The 17,204-nt window shown below is 42.8% G+C and overlaps 1 protein-coding gene across 19 annotated transcripts in view; it reads left to right on the top strand.

The window, feature by feature from the left end:
* LOC147120019 (poly(rC)-binding protein 3) overlaps positions 1 to 17,204 on the top strand; it is a 319,465-nt gene that overhangs the window by 204,030 nt on the left and 98,231 nt on the right. For 18 of the 19 annotated variants that reach the window (XM_085985526.1, XM_085985512.1, XM_085985525.1 and 15 more), the window contains one exon: positions 11,460 to 11,545. The exons of the other annotated variant lie outside the window; for it this stretch is intronic. The gene's annotated coding sequence lies outside the window, so the exon portion shown is untranslated. The remainder of the gene's footprint in view (positions 1 to 11,459; positions 11,546 to 17,204) is intronic. 19 annotated transcript variants of the gene reach the window in all.

The raw sequence follows: 17,204 nt of genomic DNA, 5'->3' as shown, positions 1-17,204 counted from the left end.
ACATCCTCTGGCTCTACACACAGTTTGCCACTTTGGTCCCTAATGGGCCCTACTCTTTCCCTAGTTATCCTCTTGCCCTTCATATACTTATAAAACACCGTAGGATTTTCCTTTTTTGCTCGCCAGTGTTATTTCATGGCCCCTCCTCGCTCTCCTAATTTCTTTTTAAGTATCCCCCTGCACTTTTTATACTCCCCTAGGGCTTCCTCTGTCTTTAGTCCTTTGTATCTGCCAAAAGCCCCCCCCTTTTTTTCCTAATCCATTCTCGTATATCCCTTGACATCCAAGGTTCCCTGGGCTTGTTGGTCCCACCCTTGACCTTTACGGGAACATGTTGCCATTGTACTCTCTCAATTTCCTTTCTGAAAGACCCCCATTGCTCCGATGTGGATTTTCCTTCAAGTAGCTGATCCCAGTCCACATTGGCCAGATCCTGCCTTATCATAGTAAAATCGGCCTTCCCCCAATTTAGAACCTTTATTTCCGGTCCATCCTTGTCCTTTTCCATGACTACCTTAAATCTCACCGAATTATGGTCACTGTCACCAAAGTGCTCTCCTACTGACACTTCTACCACTTGCCCGGTCACATTCCCTAGAATTAGGTCCAGTACCGCCCCCTCTCTTGTAGGACTTTCTACATGCTGGCTCAAAAAGCTCTCCTGGATGCACTTTAATTCCGACTATCCCAGTTAATATTGGGGAAGTTGAAATCCTCCACTATAATTACCCTATTATTTGCACACTTCTGAGATTTGCCTACATATCTGTTCCTCTATCTCCCCCTGGCTGGTTGGGGGTCTATAGTACACTCCCAGCAAAGTGCTAGCCCCCTTTTTGTTTTTAAGTTCAACCCATATGGCTTCATTAGAGGAACCTGTTAATATATCATCCCTCCTTACAGCAGTAATTGTCTCCTTTTGTCGGAACGAGAGTTCCTATCCAAAAAACGAAGTCCAACGCAGTGAAAAGAATTAATCAAACTTTAATGAACTCAATACTTTAACTTTTAACTTACAGGAACAGAGGTCAGCAGGTCTGTGTCTCCTCACAGCCTTTCTCAGCAAGCTCTTTTCCAACTGCCATTTCCAACTGCCAACTGACGTCATCACGTTTTCCGTGCCAACTGGGGGGTCACGTGATCGGCGTCATGACATCATCACGTGAAAATACCAGAAGCTGCACACAGCTTAAAGGTGCAGTTCACAACTGCACCACTGGGTGTCTAAAGGAATTATTACAGTTTATTCAATGTCTCTTGATGGCTCTGCCACACTTTAATTAATATTGCGACACCCCCTCCTCTTTTACCCCCCCCTCTGCCTTGCCTGAAGATTCTATACCCCGGAATATTGAGCTGCCAGTCTTGCCCCTCCCTCAACCATGTCTCCGTGATAGCAACAATATCATACTCCCATGTGTTCATCAACACCTTCAATTCATCTGCCTTACTCGCAAGACTCCTTGCATTAAAATAAATGCCATTTAGCCTTGGTCAGGACAATACCACAGGTAACGATAGAAAGGTGGCAGAAATATTAAATTATTATTTTGCTTCAGTATTTACCAGGGGGATAGAACAGGTGGACGTGACATTGGATGATGAGATAAGTGCATTTAAAATAAAAAAATTGGGATATATTAAATTAATTAATCAAACTCAGAGGGTAAAATCCCTGGTCCGGATGGATTGCGTCCACGCATTTTAAAAGATCTAGGGAAGAGAGAGCAGAGGCATTACTATGCATATTTAATAATTAGTTAGAAAAAGGTATAGTGCCAGAGGACTGGCGGATATCTAATGTAATACCGATATTTAAGAAGGGGGATAGAACATGTCCAGGGAATTATAGACCAGTCAGCTTAACATCGGTGGTAAGAAAAGTAATGGAATCCCTACTAAAGGAGAAAATAGAAGAACATCTAGAAACCAAAAATATAATAATGAATAATCAACATGGATTTCAAAAGGGAAAGTCTTGCTTGACCCACCTTATTGAATTTTTTGAAGAGGTAATGTAGTAGATGTAATTTATCTGGATTTTCAAAAGGCCATCGATAAGGTACCCCATAATAGACTGATGAACAAGGTCAGAGAATGCGGAGTCGGGAGAAGTAGCAGAATGGATTGCTGGCTGGCTTCAGGACAGAAAGCAGAGAGTAGGAGTAAAGGGTAGCTATTCACAGTGGCAGAAGGTGGGTAGTGGTGTTTCACAAGGATCAGTGCTGGAACCACCGTTCACAATTTACATTAACTATTAAGAATTAGGAATCAAAAACACAATCTCTAAATTTGTAGGTGACATCAAATTGGGGGGGGGGGGGGGGAGATAGTCAATACTGAGGAGGACTGCAACAAGTTACAGGAGGACATTAATAAACTTGCAGAATGGGCATATAATTGGCACATGAAGTTCAACACAGATAAATGTGAGGTATTACATTTTGGTAGGAAGAATAGGGAGGTCACATCACTTGGAGGGTGCGAGTCTAGTTGGGATAGAGAAACAGGGATCCAGGAGTACAAATACACAAATCGCTAAAAGTTGCGACACAGGTTAACAAGGCCATAAAAAACGCAAACCAAGCACTAGTGTTTATTTCTAGAGGGTTAGAATTGAAAAGTAGGGAAGTTATGCTGAACCTGTATCGAACCTTGGTTAGACTACACTTTTGAGTACTGCGTACAGTTCTGGTCGCCATTTTATAAAAAGGATGTAGGGGCCCTGGAGAGGGTTCAGTGAAGATTTACAAGGATGCTACCAAAAATGCGAGGGTATACATATCGGGAAAGGATGAACAGACTGGGTCTCTTTTCTCTTGAAAAAAAGAAGGCTGAGGGGTGACCTAAAAGAGGTCTTTAAAATTATGAAAGGTTTTGATAGAGTGGATACAGAGGGAATGTTTCCACTTGTGGGGAAGAGCATAACTAGAGGCCATCAATATAAGATAGTCACCGAGAAATCCAACAGGGAATTCAGAAGAAACTTCTTTACCCAAAGAGTGGTGAGAATGTGGAGCTCACTGCCATAGGGAGTGGTTGAAGCAAAAATCAGACCAAAGCTCTGCAGTCCTGCCACATCCAGTCATCAATGGTGGTGGACCATTAAACAACTAATGGGTGGGAGGAGGAGGCACCAATAATATCCCCATCCTCAATAATGGTGGAGCCCAGCACGTGAGTGCAAAAGACAAGGCTGAAGCGTTTGCAACCAACTTCAGCCAGAAGTGCCGAGTGGATGTTCCATATCGGCCTACTCCCGAGGTCCCCACCATCACAAGCCAGTCTTCAGCCAATTCAGTTCACTCCACGTGATATCGAGAAACGGCTGAGCGCACTGGATACAGCAAAGGCTGTGGGCCCCGACAACATCCCAGCTATCGTGCTGAAGACTTGTGCTCCAGAACTAGCCATGCTTCTAGCCAAGCTGTTCCAGTACAGCTACAACACTGGCATCTATCCGACAATGTGGAAAACTGCCCAGGTATGTCCTGTCCACAAAAAGCAAGACAAATCCAACCTGGCCCATTACCGCCCCATCAGTCTACTCTCAATCATCATCAAAGTGCTGGAAGGTGTCATCGACAGTGCTATCGAGCAGCACTAACTCACCAATAACCTGCTCACTGATGCCCAGTTTGGGTTCCCCCAAGACCACTCGGTCCTGACCTCATTACAGCCTTGGTCCAAACATGGACAAAGGAGCTGAATTCCAGAGGTGAGGTGAGAGTGACTGCCCTTGACATCAAGGCAGCATTTGACCGAGTGTGGCATCAAGTAGCCCTAGTAAAACTGAAGTCAATGGGAATCGGGGGGGGGGGGGGGAAATGCTCCACTGGCTGGACTCATACCAAGCACAAAGGAAGATGGTTGTGGTGGTTGAAGGTCAATCATCACAGCCCCAGGACATCGCAGGAGTTCCTCAGGGCAGTGTCCTGGGCCCAACCATCTTCAGCTGCTTCATCAATGACCTTCCCTCCAACATAAGGTCAGAAATGGGGATGTTCGCTGATGACTGCACAGTGTTCAGTGCCATTCACAACTCCTCAGATAATGAAGCAGTCCATGCCCGCATGCAACAAGACCTGGATGATATCAGGCCAGGGCTGATGAGTAGCATGTAACACTCGCGCCACAGAAGTGCCAGGCAATGACTCTCTCCAACAAGCGAGTGTCTAACCACCTCCCCTTGACATTCAATGGCATTACCATTGCCGAATCCCCCACTATAAACACCCTGGGGGGCACCATTTACCAGAAAATTAACTGGACCAGACACACACATACTGTGGCAACAAGAGCAGGTTAGAGGCTAGGTATTCTGCGGCGAGTGTCTCACCACCTGACTCCCCAAAGCCTTTCCACCATCTACAAGGCACAAGTAAGGAGTGTGATGGAATACTCTGCACTTGCCTGGATGAGTGCAGCTCGACACCATCCAGGACAAAGTAGTCCGCTTGATTGGCACCCCATCCACCACCTTAAACATTCACTCCCTCCACCACCAGCGTACCGTGGCTGCAGTGTGTACCATCTACAAGATGCACTGCAGCAACTTGCCAAGGCTTCTTCGGCAGCACCTCCGAAACCCGGGACCTCTTCCACCTAGCAGGACAAGGGCAGCAGGCACATGGGAACACCACCACCTCCAAGTTCCCCTCCAAATCGCACACCATCCTGACTTGGAAGTATATCGCTGATCCTTCATCGTCGCTGGGTCAAAATCCTGGAACTCCCTACCTAACCGCATTGTGGGAGTACCCTCACCGCATGGACTGCAGCGGTTCAAGAAGGCGGCTCACCACCACCTTCTCAAGTGCAGTGAGGGATGGGCAATAAATGCTGGCATTGCCAGTGACGCCCTGATCCCATAAACGAATAAAAAAGTATAGATGCATTTAAGGGGAGGCTAGACAAGCCTATGAGAGAGAAGGGAATAGAGGGTTATGCTGATGGATTTAGAGGAGGAAAGACTGGAGGAAGCTCATGTGGAGCATAAACGCTGGCATGGACTGGTTGGGCCGAATGGCCTGTTTCTATGCCGTGTATCCTATGTAGAAGTCCAACACCACCATTGCTCTTTGATAGGTAATCAATTTCACAGACCCAGTACCAAAGCTGGAATGTGTAATAATTTGCATAGTTGACTCCAGTACAGACCTTAAGCTTTTACTGTGATGAAACTTAAATCATCGTATTGCAGAAAGGAACTCTGGTCAAGTTGCACTGTACGCACTAAGTTCACTTCTGGGCATCAAAGAACAAGGAGGTGCCCAAACCCCGGAAGGAATGAAAGAGGTAACGCAAGGTTGATCCTTAGTGCCTGACTGACTTATGAGCAAAAGTTATAAAATCTTAGACTATAACCTTAAAAGGAGGCAAATGAAGGGGGACTTCATAGACTTATACAAGATACTATATAGAACAGAATAGAAGACTTAAAGAAAGACGTATAACGCCTTTCATGACCTCAGGATGTCCCAAAGCGCTTTACAGCCAATGCAGTACTTTTTGAAGTATAGTCACTGTACTAATGTAGAAAATGTAGCAGCCAACATGTGCATAGCAAGATCCCACAAAGAGCAACCTGATAACGACCAAACAATTTGTTTTTAATGATGCTGGTTGAGGGATAAATATTGAGCAGGACACCAGGGAGAACTCCCCTGCTCTTCGTTGAAATAGTGCCATGGGATCTTTTACGTCCACCGGAGGGAGCAGACGGCACCTTGGTTTAACGTCTCATCTGAAAGACAGCACCTCTGACCGTGCAGCACTCCCTCAGTACTACACTGGAATGTTAACATAGAATAGAATAAGGAAGCATAAATACATACTAGTAAAGAGCAAATTGAGGACTGATCTAAAAGTGCTTGCACACAGTAGTCTGTATAATGGAAACAAAAACTTTGCAATTATTCAAGGGGCAGTTTAATGCTACGTGGGACAGTAAAATTCTGTGGAAAGATGAGTTATACTTTCTGATTGGCATCCTTCAGCTAGAGTTTATCATTTTGTTGCCTTGTAGTGACTTGCCAATTTTAGAGAGGTATTTGTGGTACAAGGTGACTAACGCTTTCTATGATTGCATGGCTTGGATTATAAATATTTTGATCGTGTTAAAGATTTAATGAGTAGCTCACCCATTTGCAGGGGAAAACAAAAAAAAAACTTTTTTTTGCCTGTACCCCTTGAAAAATCCTTCCAATGTCAATTCTAGAAATGGTGTAGAATATCTTAAGCCCAGTCCTCAAAATTAATTGTTAATTTTTCTACACATGCTATTGCTGGATATCTTTTTGTTTCTCGTCACTGAAATAGTCCTGGAGATTGTTAATGTGCTTCACATTCTGAAATATATTGAGCCCTTTTGCTTTCCTTGTCCAGTAATAGAGAGACTAGAAATGATTCATCCCATAACTTTTTGCTAATGGCAACAGCAGATGGCATTACACACACAAGCAGATACAGATGGCTTTGGGGAGAAAGATGGCCATTGTTAACATATTGATCTGCTTATTTTTTAGTTGAATATTGGTTTTAGCTAGAAGGCCACAGAAGTAGTATTGGAATGAGTCGGTCACATAATGCTGCACAAGGCAGAATTTTCCATTAGTCTCGTCATCAACAGTAGGAAAACATCCTATTATTGTTTTAGGTTTCAGCCCTGCTTATGACATTGTCTAGTAAGAACAAACTGCATAATATACAATGCTTGGTGCAAAAGAATGCAGTAGATTTCATCTTGTCACCTTCTGTACCAGAAATATTAAATCATTAACTTTGCATGGTGCAAGTTGGCACTATGCAATTTTATGTCTGAGTTAGTAATCCAAGGATGATTGATGGTGTGAAAAAATATCAGCTAGTGAAACATTGTGCTGCTAATTTAGCTAAAATAATAGTTTTGCTTTGAGTGGGTAATTTATTTCCATCTGGAATATATGGCCATAGTACTGACACATCAATAGTACATGATTTTGACTTGTTTTCTTTTTTTTTAAAAAGCAGCGAATAAACATCTGTCAGTACAGGTTGAGCATCCCAAATCTGGAGATCCGGACTCCGGGACGATTGGTGGCAGGGGTCTGGAATACGTAAAATGTTCCGGAATCCGGACACAGAGGGAGGCTTACCAAAAACCGGAAATAGCGCAACCTGGGCCCAGGCATTTCCGGACTCGCAACGTGTTTCTGATGTCCGAAGTTCGGAAATATCGCAACCTGGGCTCTGGTGTTTCCGGACTTCAGACATCAAACCCATTACGAAGTCCGGGAAAACCGGCTCGGCCTCGGTCCTGAGGTTGCTGGTTTTGGAGCGTTCAACCTGTAATGATGAATGCCAGTCTTTACACTAATTATTTGAAGCATCATAGGTAATATTTTCTAAAAGCTTCCTGTAAATGAGCGAACATGTTAAGATGACTTCTCATGGCTAGCCTAGATTTGGCTCTGCACCGGGGTGATGCTGTTAAATTTGCATGTGCAGATTGGAAAAGCATAAAAGGAAAAAGAGCGGACTTGAGTAGAGTGGATTGGGAAAATAGATTAAAGGGTAAGACGATACATGATCAGTGGTGTACATTTAAGGAGTTATTTTACAACTTCCAAAAAGTATATATTCCACTGAGAAGAAAAGGGTGTAAAAGAAAAAAGGGTGGCTAAGTAAAGAAATTAAGGATAGTATTCGACTAAAAACAAGGGCATATAAGGTAGCCAAATCTAGTGGGAGGATAGAGGATTGGGAAAACTTTAAAAGACAGCAAAAAATAACAAAAAGATTGATTAAGAAAGGGAAGATAGATTATGAAAGTAAATTAGCAAAAAATATAAAAACAGATAGTAAGAGTTTTTATAGTTATATAAAAAGAAAAAGGGTGGCTAAAGTAAATGTTGGTCCCTTAGAGGATGAGACCGGGAAATTAATGGTGGGAAATATGGAGATGGCAAAAACACTGAATATTTTACATCAGTCTTTACAGTAGAAGACACTAAGAATATCCCAACACTGGAATAACAGGGGGCTAAAGGGGGGGAGGAGCTAAACACGATCAAAATCACTAAGGAAGTGGCACTCGGTAAAATAATGGGACTCAAGGCGGATAAATCACCTGGACCTGATGGCTTACATCCTAGGGTCTTGAGGGAAGTGGCGGTAGGGATTGTGGATGCATTGGTAATAATTTTCCAAAACTCCCTGAACTCGGCAAAGGTCCCGGCAGACTGGAAAACTGCTAATGTAACACCCTTATTTAAAAAGGGCAGTAGACAGAAGGCTGGAAACTATAGACCGGTTAGCCTAACATCTGTGGTAGGTAAAATTTTGGAGTCCATTATTAAGGAGACAGTAACAGGACATTTGGATCATAATTTAATGGGACAAAGTCAGCATGGTTTTATGAAGGGGAAGTCATGTTTGACAAATTTGCTGGAGTTCTTTGAGGAAGTAACATATAGGGTGGATAAAGGGGAACCAGTGGACGTAGTGTATTTAGACTTCCAAAAGGCATTTGACAAGGTGCCACACAAAAGATTATTGCTTAAGATAAAAAATCACGGGATTGGGGGTAATATTCTGGCATGGATAGAGGATTGGCTATCTAACAGAAGGCAGAGAGTTGGGATAAATGGTTCATTCTCAGACTGGCAATCAGTAACTAGTGGTGTTCCGCAGGGGTCAGCGCTGGGTCCCCAACTCTTTACAATCTATATTAACGATTTGGAGGAGGGGACCGAGTGTAACGTATCAAAGTTTGCAGATGATACTAAGATGGGAGGGAAAGTAGTGAGTGAGGAGGACATAAAAAACCTGCAAGGGGACATAGACAGGCTAAGTAAGTGGGCAGAGATTTGGCAGATGGAATACAATACTGGAAAGTGTGAGGTTATGCACTTTGGCAGGAAAAATCGTAGAGCAAGTTATTATCTTAATGGCAAGAAACTGGAAAGTACTGAAGTACAAAGGGATCTGGGGGTCCTGGTGCACGAAACTCAAAAGGTTAGTATGCAGGTGCAGCAAGTGATTAAGAAGGCCAATGGAATGTTGGCTTTCATTGCTAGGGGGATAGAATATCAAAATAGGGAGGTATTGCTTCAGTTGTACAAGGTATTGGTGAGACCGCACCTGGAATACTGCGTACGGTTTTGGTGTCCATACTTAAGAAAGGACATACTTGCTCTCGAGTCAGTACAAAGAAGGTTCACTCGGTTAATCCCGGGGATGAGGGGATGGACATATGAGGAGAGGTTGAGTAGATTGGGACTCTACTCATTGGAGTTCAGAAGAATGAGAGGCGATCTTATTGAAACATATAAGATTGTGAAGGGGTTGGATCGGGTGGATGCAGGGAAGATGTTCCCGATGATGGGTGAAACTAGAACTAGGGGGCATAGTCTTAGAATAAGGGGCTGCTCTTTCAAAACTGAGATGAGGAGGAACTACTTCACTCAGGGTGGTAGGTCCATGGAATATGCTGCCCCAAAAAACTGTAGAAGCTACATCATGACATAAATTTAAAACAGAAATAGACAGTTTCCTAGAAGTAAAGGGAATTAAGGGTTACGGGGAGCGGGCAGGAATTTGGACATGAGTCTAGGTTCGGATCGGTCATGGCCCTGTGGGTAGCGGAGCGGGCCCAGGGGCCGTGTAGCCTGATCCTGCTCCTATTTCGTGTGTCTAATTCTGTTAGATGCAGGAGATGGTTCTGTGATAGTGGATTGGCAGTTAGGATCAGATCAGCCATGATCTTATTGAATGGCAGAGCAGGCTCGAGGGGCCGATTGGCCTACTCCTGCTCCTATTTCTTATGTTCTTAAAAGGCCCCACAGCCCATCAAGCCCATGTGCACCTTATCTTGAATATATTCCTTTAAACCTAATCAGCAGTTAAATAGTCTGTTCTTTAACACAGTACATTTTCCCGAGTTAGAATTTCCTTTCTCTCTTGCATTAGCATTCTTCCTGGATTATTTGTGGGTTACAGTGGGTTTCTGCCAACATTATTGTAGCATATGGAATTCCATTTCTTGTAGCATGATACCATTGACTTTAAATTGAATTTGAGAGTGAATGGTGGCTTAGACCCTAAACTCTGGAATTTCCTCCCTAAACCTTTCCCCCTCTTCCTTTTAAGACACTCCATAAAACCTACCTCTTTGACTTGAATTCGATCATCCTGAACACTATAATTTGTGTTTTATTTTGAGTGAGGATTCCAACTATAGCAACAACTTGCATTTAAATCTTGTCTTTAACGTAGTAAAACCATCCGAAGGCTCTTCGCAGGAGCGTAAATCGGACATAAGTTTGACACCGAGCCACGTAAGGCGATATTAGGACAAGCGACTAAAAAATACTCTGTCAAAGAGGTAGATTTTAAGAAGCATCTTAAAGGAGGCGAGGGAGAGGTTTATGGAAGGAATTACAGAGCTTAGGGTCTAGGCAGCTGCAGGTACAGCTGCAAATGGTGATATGAAATTAACATTGCGTATTTAGTTATTTTCCCATAAGTGGAATAATAATTAATTGCTGAACAGCAGTTACGTTCAAGGACGATTCTCCTTTTAAGATCAGGTGATGAACTGCTGCATCTTTACTCCACCATCTGAGCTTCTCAATTGTTTGAGCTTTGTAACTTGTTATATTGTTTGGATAATTGAAGGGCAACTGTTATACAAGGGTACCACGCGCAAGCTTGCACTGTTCAAGTTTTTCCCGTATATACCAAAATTAGAACTGGTGTCAAAATTCTAACTCCCTGCAAACTCTTCCGAAGGAAATTGAGAGATAGCAACCCTATGATGCATCTCCAGCCTGGTTGGGGCGTCTCCTTTTGACTATTGCAGAGAAGATAAGTTTGTGTGTTCATTGCAATTGGATTCCATTTTAAATGTCACATGCAGATATTCCCTTTTTAATTATGCAGTCATGAATTTTGATGGTTTCATCTTATCTTGAACTCAAGTTAAATCTGGTATAGTATGCATTGACCAGTGGTTTAGTGCATTGTCGTTTCATGTCAGATGAAAGGAACTGTACCAAATCTCAAGAACTCTGATCCTCTTACCCTTATGGGTAGAACTCCAACCTTATAAGTTCATAGCAGTTGGGGTATGGGGTACATGCTTTGTTAAAATTGAATCTAGTTTAGAATTGAGTGAGCCAGATGTTCTTGCATTTTGCCTGGTGCTATACCTCTATTCGGACGTCAAAGCACCTAAACCAGAAATTGCCTCTAGGATTAGAACAAAACTGCAGCAGTGACCACGGCTTATTTCTGCCAGTAATGCACCTGGGATATGCCAATCTAAATCTTTTTCTCTTCTTGCCCCCACCCACCATCCACTTTGAAATTCTCATGGCTGTCTTGAGCAACTTCCTAGTTTAATCACTAGCTGAACTTCAATTTCCCAACTTTGACGAAGTTCCACTTTAATATTTCTGGTATCCACTCTGTTTCAGGCAACAATAGGAAACGCTGTCACATCATCTGGTGACGGAAAACTGCTATTACATCTCTCTCCAAATCTGTTAATAGCTGCTGCAAGGTAAGTGGAAAATAATCACTTGAAATGTATTTACTGTGTAGATAAATAATTAAAGAGCAAAAAGTATGAATAAGTTGTTGTTTGCTTTATCAAGACTGGCTATTTGGAGCCTGGGATTTTCCTTTAAAAGTGTCAACATGTCTTGTGTAAATCACGCTGTTATGCTGCTAACAAGGGTACTGTTCAGTGGCTGGTTTAAAAAAAAATTTGCTTTGAGAGGTAGTTTGTTAGAAACGCACTTGGGATGCTAGAATTCCCGCCTTGAATTCTAGAATGGGATTGACTTGCTTTATAAATGTAATACTTCAAGAGAAGTGTCGGCCTTGGCTCAGTCGTCACTCTCTCCTTTGAGTCAGAAGGTTGTGGGTTCAAGCCCCACTTGAGAGACTTGAACAGATAATTAATTAGTTTGAGTCGTGAGGTTCATCAGCAGGTAGAGAATACAGTGAATTGACACCCAAGTGGTCCTAGCTGAATATTTGGAAGTGTCTTGACAAGATAAAATTTGCCAAATGTGCTGAATTCTATTTTGGGGGGAAAAATGTGAAAGCCTCACTTGCTCTACCTATTCACTGTCATTTAAAAATTATTTTTACTGTTTTCTTTTCCCACAGAGGATTTGGAAATAAGTTACTTGCATCATTGGGTTTTTAAAAGCAGTGTTAAGTTTTTTTTTAAACGAGGCACATGAACAAATGGTGGTGGTTCTCTGCAGAGATCAAATTTGGTAGCTTGTCGAGGTACTCAAAGAACAGCTCATACCTACCTGTTGTATTGGAAAGTCTATTCTCAAGACCGGGGACAAAGAGAAAGAAGGGAGGTTTTTAGAAATAGGAAGGCTCAGGGCATTCAAGCTTTTAAACAAAGCTGCAAAAGCAGGCTCAAAGTCTGAAATGCTTGGAAAAACAGTTAACAAATATTTCATTTGTGAAGTAATACAATCCACTGATGTGGTGAAGCAAGGTGTGTTTATTTTGCACCATTACATGGATATAAATTATACCGATTTGAATAAGTGAATCTGATTATAATTTGGCTCTATGTTTTCACTGACTGAAGGAAAGCTGCTTAATTTGTATCAAACCTCACTTCATTAAGTTAACTTGATCCGTTTTCAGAAACATTGAAGAATTACACGCACGAAAGACAACTGTGTGGCTCAGATCTGAAGAGGGTGCTCTTTGTACATCCCTGGGTAATGTCATAAATATGGGGCAGCATGAATCAACTCCTATAGAATTAAGATGCTCAGCCTGTTTAAGGCAGTGACTGACGCCATTGAACCCAAAAAGGTATCTATAGTAGACCAACATTTGTAACAGCTGACTTCATCTAAGCATTTGGATTCAGTGCTAATGATATCTCATACAATTTAAAAGTACAGTTATGGAAGCTGTGTGCCATGCTTGCCAAGTGAAATGACCACTTGCCTTCAACGTGAGACGTATTAAGAGACGTGTCACTTGGCAAAATAAGCACAGCTCCATTATTTAAAGGGTTTGCATTCAGTGCTACTCTTAATGATCAAAAAACTTGTTTCAAACACTTCCCCAATTTTGACATCTGATGGTGTGGAATGCTGCAAGGCACCATTCCTTATTTTGGAGTTTAAATGGTGCAGTTTGTTTTTAACGTGCTTCACATTCCTGGTTCTCTCATCCATCTGATGGGGAAACCGCAGGCACAAACCAAACTTCTGGAGTGTATCATGTCGTGCAATCCAGTTTTAAATTAGAGCTGTAATTACAGTTTTCAAAGTAGTGAGCTTTGTGTAATGAACTACTTCACATTACCCTGTAGTGCACTGTGCTGCAATTTGTGTTTTTTGACCCTTCTGCTCTTTTGGAAGATGAAGGTGAATTAACAAAGTTAATAGTATTGATTAATAGGATGTGTCCTATACTCTGAGGGGCTGCAACCCTTAGCATTTGTTCATTTCCCACCCTGGGACCCTGGACTGAGTGTAGTTCATCTTCACACCCTTCTGGTACAATTAGTCAGAGGGGTGGTTATGACGGGCCTCAAGGTGAATGCTGTGTCCTTGCTAGGGGCAACATGCAAGTCTACATATAGATGGAGGACTAGTAGCAAGAGCTTGGTCTCCTGAATCTGCTGATTTCTTTTCCCATCCTTCTTTGTAGAAGAACCTCCCTAATCTTGTAAGGTGCAGTACAATTTATTTACTAGCATATAGTAAATTCACTTCCTTAAATTTGCCCATGTCAATACATAGAATAATAGTTGCTCTCCACTAACCAGCCCTTAACATTAGCATTCCTGTAAAAACCATGGAGCTTTATTAAGGTCTGAACATGTTTGTGTAAATCAGACCAGGCTGACACTCATTTAAAACCATTTCTCAAATTCATAGGAGTTGAGACATGATTTGTTAAATCTACATGGAAGCTGATTTAATAGCAAAACACTGCGGATGCTGGAAATCTGAAATAACAGAAAATGCTGGAAATACTCAGCAGGCCAGGCAGCCACCCTTCCCTCACCTTCACGTGGTCCATCTCCGACTCTTCCCTTTCCTTCCTTGACTTCTCCATCTCCATTTCTGGCGATCGGCTTTCGACAAACATTCACTACAAGCCCAACGACTCCCACAGCTACCTGGACTACAGTTCCCACCCCGCTTCCTGTAAGGACTCTCTTCCATTCTCCCAGTTTCTCCGCCTCCACCGCGTCTGTTCTAACGATGCCACCTTCCATACCAGTGCTTCCGACATGTCTTCCTTTTTCCTCAACCGAGGATTCCCCTCTACTGTGGTTGACATGGCCCTTGATCGTGTCCGTTCTATTTCCCGCACTTCTGCTTTCACCCCTTCCCCTCCCTCCCGGAACCACGATAGGGTTCCCCTTGTCCTCACCTTTCACCCCACCAGCCTCCACATTCAATGGATCATCCTCCGCCATTTCCGCCACCTCCAATGTGATCCCACCACCAAACACATCTTCCCCTCACCTCCCCTTTCAGCATTCCGAAGGGACCGCTCCCTCCGCGACACCCTGGTCCACTCCTCAATCACCCCCAACAGCCCTTCTTCACCTGGCACCTTCCCGTGCAAGCGCAGGAGGTGCAATACATGCCCTTTTACCTCCTCCCTTCCCACTGTCCAGGGCCCCAAACACCCCTTCCAGGTGAAACAGCAATTTACTTGTACTTCTTGCAATTTAGTATACTGTATTCGCTGCTCACGATGCAGTCTCCTCTACATTGGGGAGACCAAACGCAGATTGGGCGACCGCTTTGTGGAACACCTCCGTTCAGTCCGTAAGGGTGACCGAGCTTCCGGTCGCCTGTCACTTTAATTCACCGCTTCACTCCCGCTCTGATCTCTCTGTCCTCGGCCTATTACATTGTTCCAATGAAGCTCAACGTAAGCTCGAGGAACAGCACCTCATCTTTCGATTAGGCACTTTACAGCCTGCCGGACTCAACATTGAGTTCAACAATTTCAGATAATTATCCCTGTCCCCATTTTTCATGCAGTATGATTTTTGCCATTCCCATTTGCAACATTTTATCTTTCCTGCCTCTTACAAAAGTACAGGATGTTCTTTCTATTCCTTCCTTTCTCCCCCCCCCCCCCCCACCTGTCTCTGCACCTGCTTAATATCTGTTACATCTCCAGCTTTTTCCAGTTCTGATGAAGGGTCCCAGACCTGAAACGTCAACTCTGTTTCTCTCTCCACAGATGCTGCCTGGCCTGCTGAGTATTTCCAGCATTTTCTGTTGGAAGCTGATTTGTTTGTTTTTTAAGCTAAGGATTTCAAAGACGCATGAATGACAAACATAAATTTAACGGTCTCTGTGCTGGAAGCTGCTTTTGTGGATAGAAGTTGAACAGAAAAATGTAATGTTTTGGCACATTGATGGGGAATGACCCTGAACCAGTGACCATGCTGAAGCTAATTGCAGCTCATTAAAGGGACAGTACTAGAGTGAGCAGTCTCTTTATTTCCTCATTAAATGTGGTTGCCAGGTTTCATTTCTTCTTGGCATTTATGATGCAGTTAGAACTAAGTGATGGACGGTTATTATGGTAGGTGTAGTAATTTCTTGTATTGCCCTGGATTGCAGTCGTTGCAGTGTTGGTTACCACTCGCACCTGATCACTTTTGATGAATTTGATTTGTTCACCGACAAGTACCTGAACCATTGCTGCTATTTCTTTTAAGAAGGGTGGGGGGAAGAGGGAATTATGTGGAAATTCTGCTTCTGCGCTCCTGGCACATGCCAGAAACCAAGATTAAGAAGTTCCGCAACCCTAGTTCATGACTTGTCCATTAAAATTAATGGACAGATGATTACGGGCTTGGTGGTGGTCCCAGGAAGCGCAGAAGAGGAATTTTCACCCATTATTTTGAAGAGATAGTAAATGTATTTTAACAATTAAATTTAGCTCTTAATAAATCTTAAATTACACAAGACATTCTCAGACGTGTGGAAGAACGTGTTCAGTAAATATACAGTATAGTTGTCAAATGTTTTCAGGATGATCACCTATATTGCAGGCCCATACAGTAAAAGTTGATATGCTTAATCCAAAGTCTTATGTTCATTAATAAATAGACTTTCTTATTATGAACACAGCTAGCTTTTGCTAGACACTTTTATTGAGCACATGTGGACTAGGTACAGTATCTGTAGAGGCTTCCATCTTGACTGTTGCCGTGTGGGTAGCCTAGTGCCTCATGGGTAATGTAGTCTTAATATACATACAGCTGGGTAGTGTAGTCTTATACATACAGCTCTACGGCTCCACCTAGTGTCCACTATAGAATGACATGTTATTGATCATTACACAAAGTACAGTAGAATATTTGTTACATATTAACAAAAATGCAAATAATTAGAGATGCATATAGTACTTTATTTTTCTTGGGGTGGGGGTGGGAAGAATCATCCATTGCTTTGAATATCAATCTTGTGACCGCCAAGGTTTTAGCCGTAGCTCAGTGGTCTCACTCGTGCTCCTTAGTCGGGAGGTTGTGTTTTCAAGCCCCAGAGACTTGAGCACAAAATCTAGACTGACACTCAGTGTAGTACTGAAGGAATGCTGCACTGTCGGAGGTGCTGTCTTTTAGATGCGAAGTTAAACTGAGGCCCCGTCTGGCGTTTCAGGTGGACGCAAGAAGAGCAGGGGAGTTCTCCCGTATCCTGGCCAATATTTAACCCTCAACCAACATTACTTAAAGCAGATTGGCCCAGATTTTGTGTTGATGCAGAGTAAATGGGACAGCAATCTCCACCGTCCACACATTCGCACAGAAACCCAGAAGATGCTGTCAGATACCCTGCTCCCCCACAGGCCTATAATAGTCCTCACTGGTAGACTTGGCACTGAAATCAATGTAATGGTGTGAAGTTGCTGTACTTGCCCACTAGTTACCCACTAAACATGACAGAAAAAGTTAGGACGGGTGCATTCAGGAGTTAGTAAATTTTTAATGGCGTGGTAATTTCTGCCAAACAACCTCTGTTGCCCTGAAAATGTAATATTACAAGTGTGGAGTCTCATTCCTTCAGAATTTAATTAGTGTTGGAGCTTTAAAAAAAAAAAAAAAATGTTATTACTTTTTCTGTCCATCTCTTTTTTATCTCCCTCTCATAATCACCTCTTTCTTTCCCAATCTTTATTTTGCTTTCTGT

The sequence above is a fragment of the Somniosus microcephalus genome, chromosome 4 (genome assembly GCF_052327205.1).
Source record: "Somniosus microcephalus isolate GS21.2 chromosome 4, FLI_Smic_1.0, whole genome shotgun sequence".
NCBI classification, from domain to species: domain Eukaryota; kingdom Metazoa; phylum Chordata; class Chondrichthyes; order Squaliformes; family Somniosidae; genus Somniosus; species Somniosus microcephalus.
Note: the sequence above shows the minus strand (reverse complement) of the source record. Positions and strands in the feature narration are given on the sequence as shown.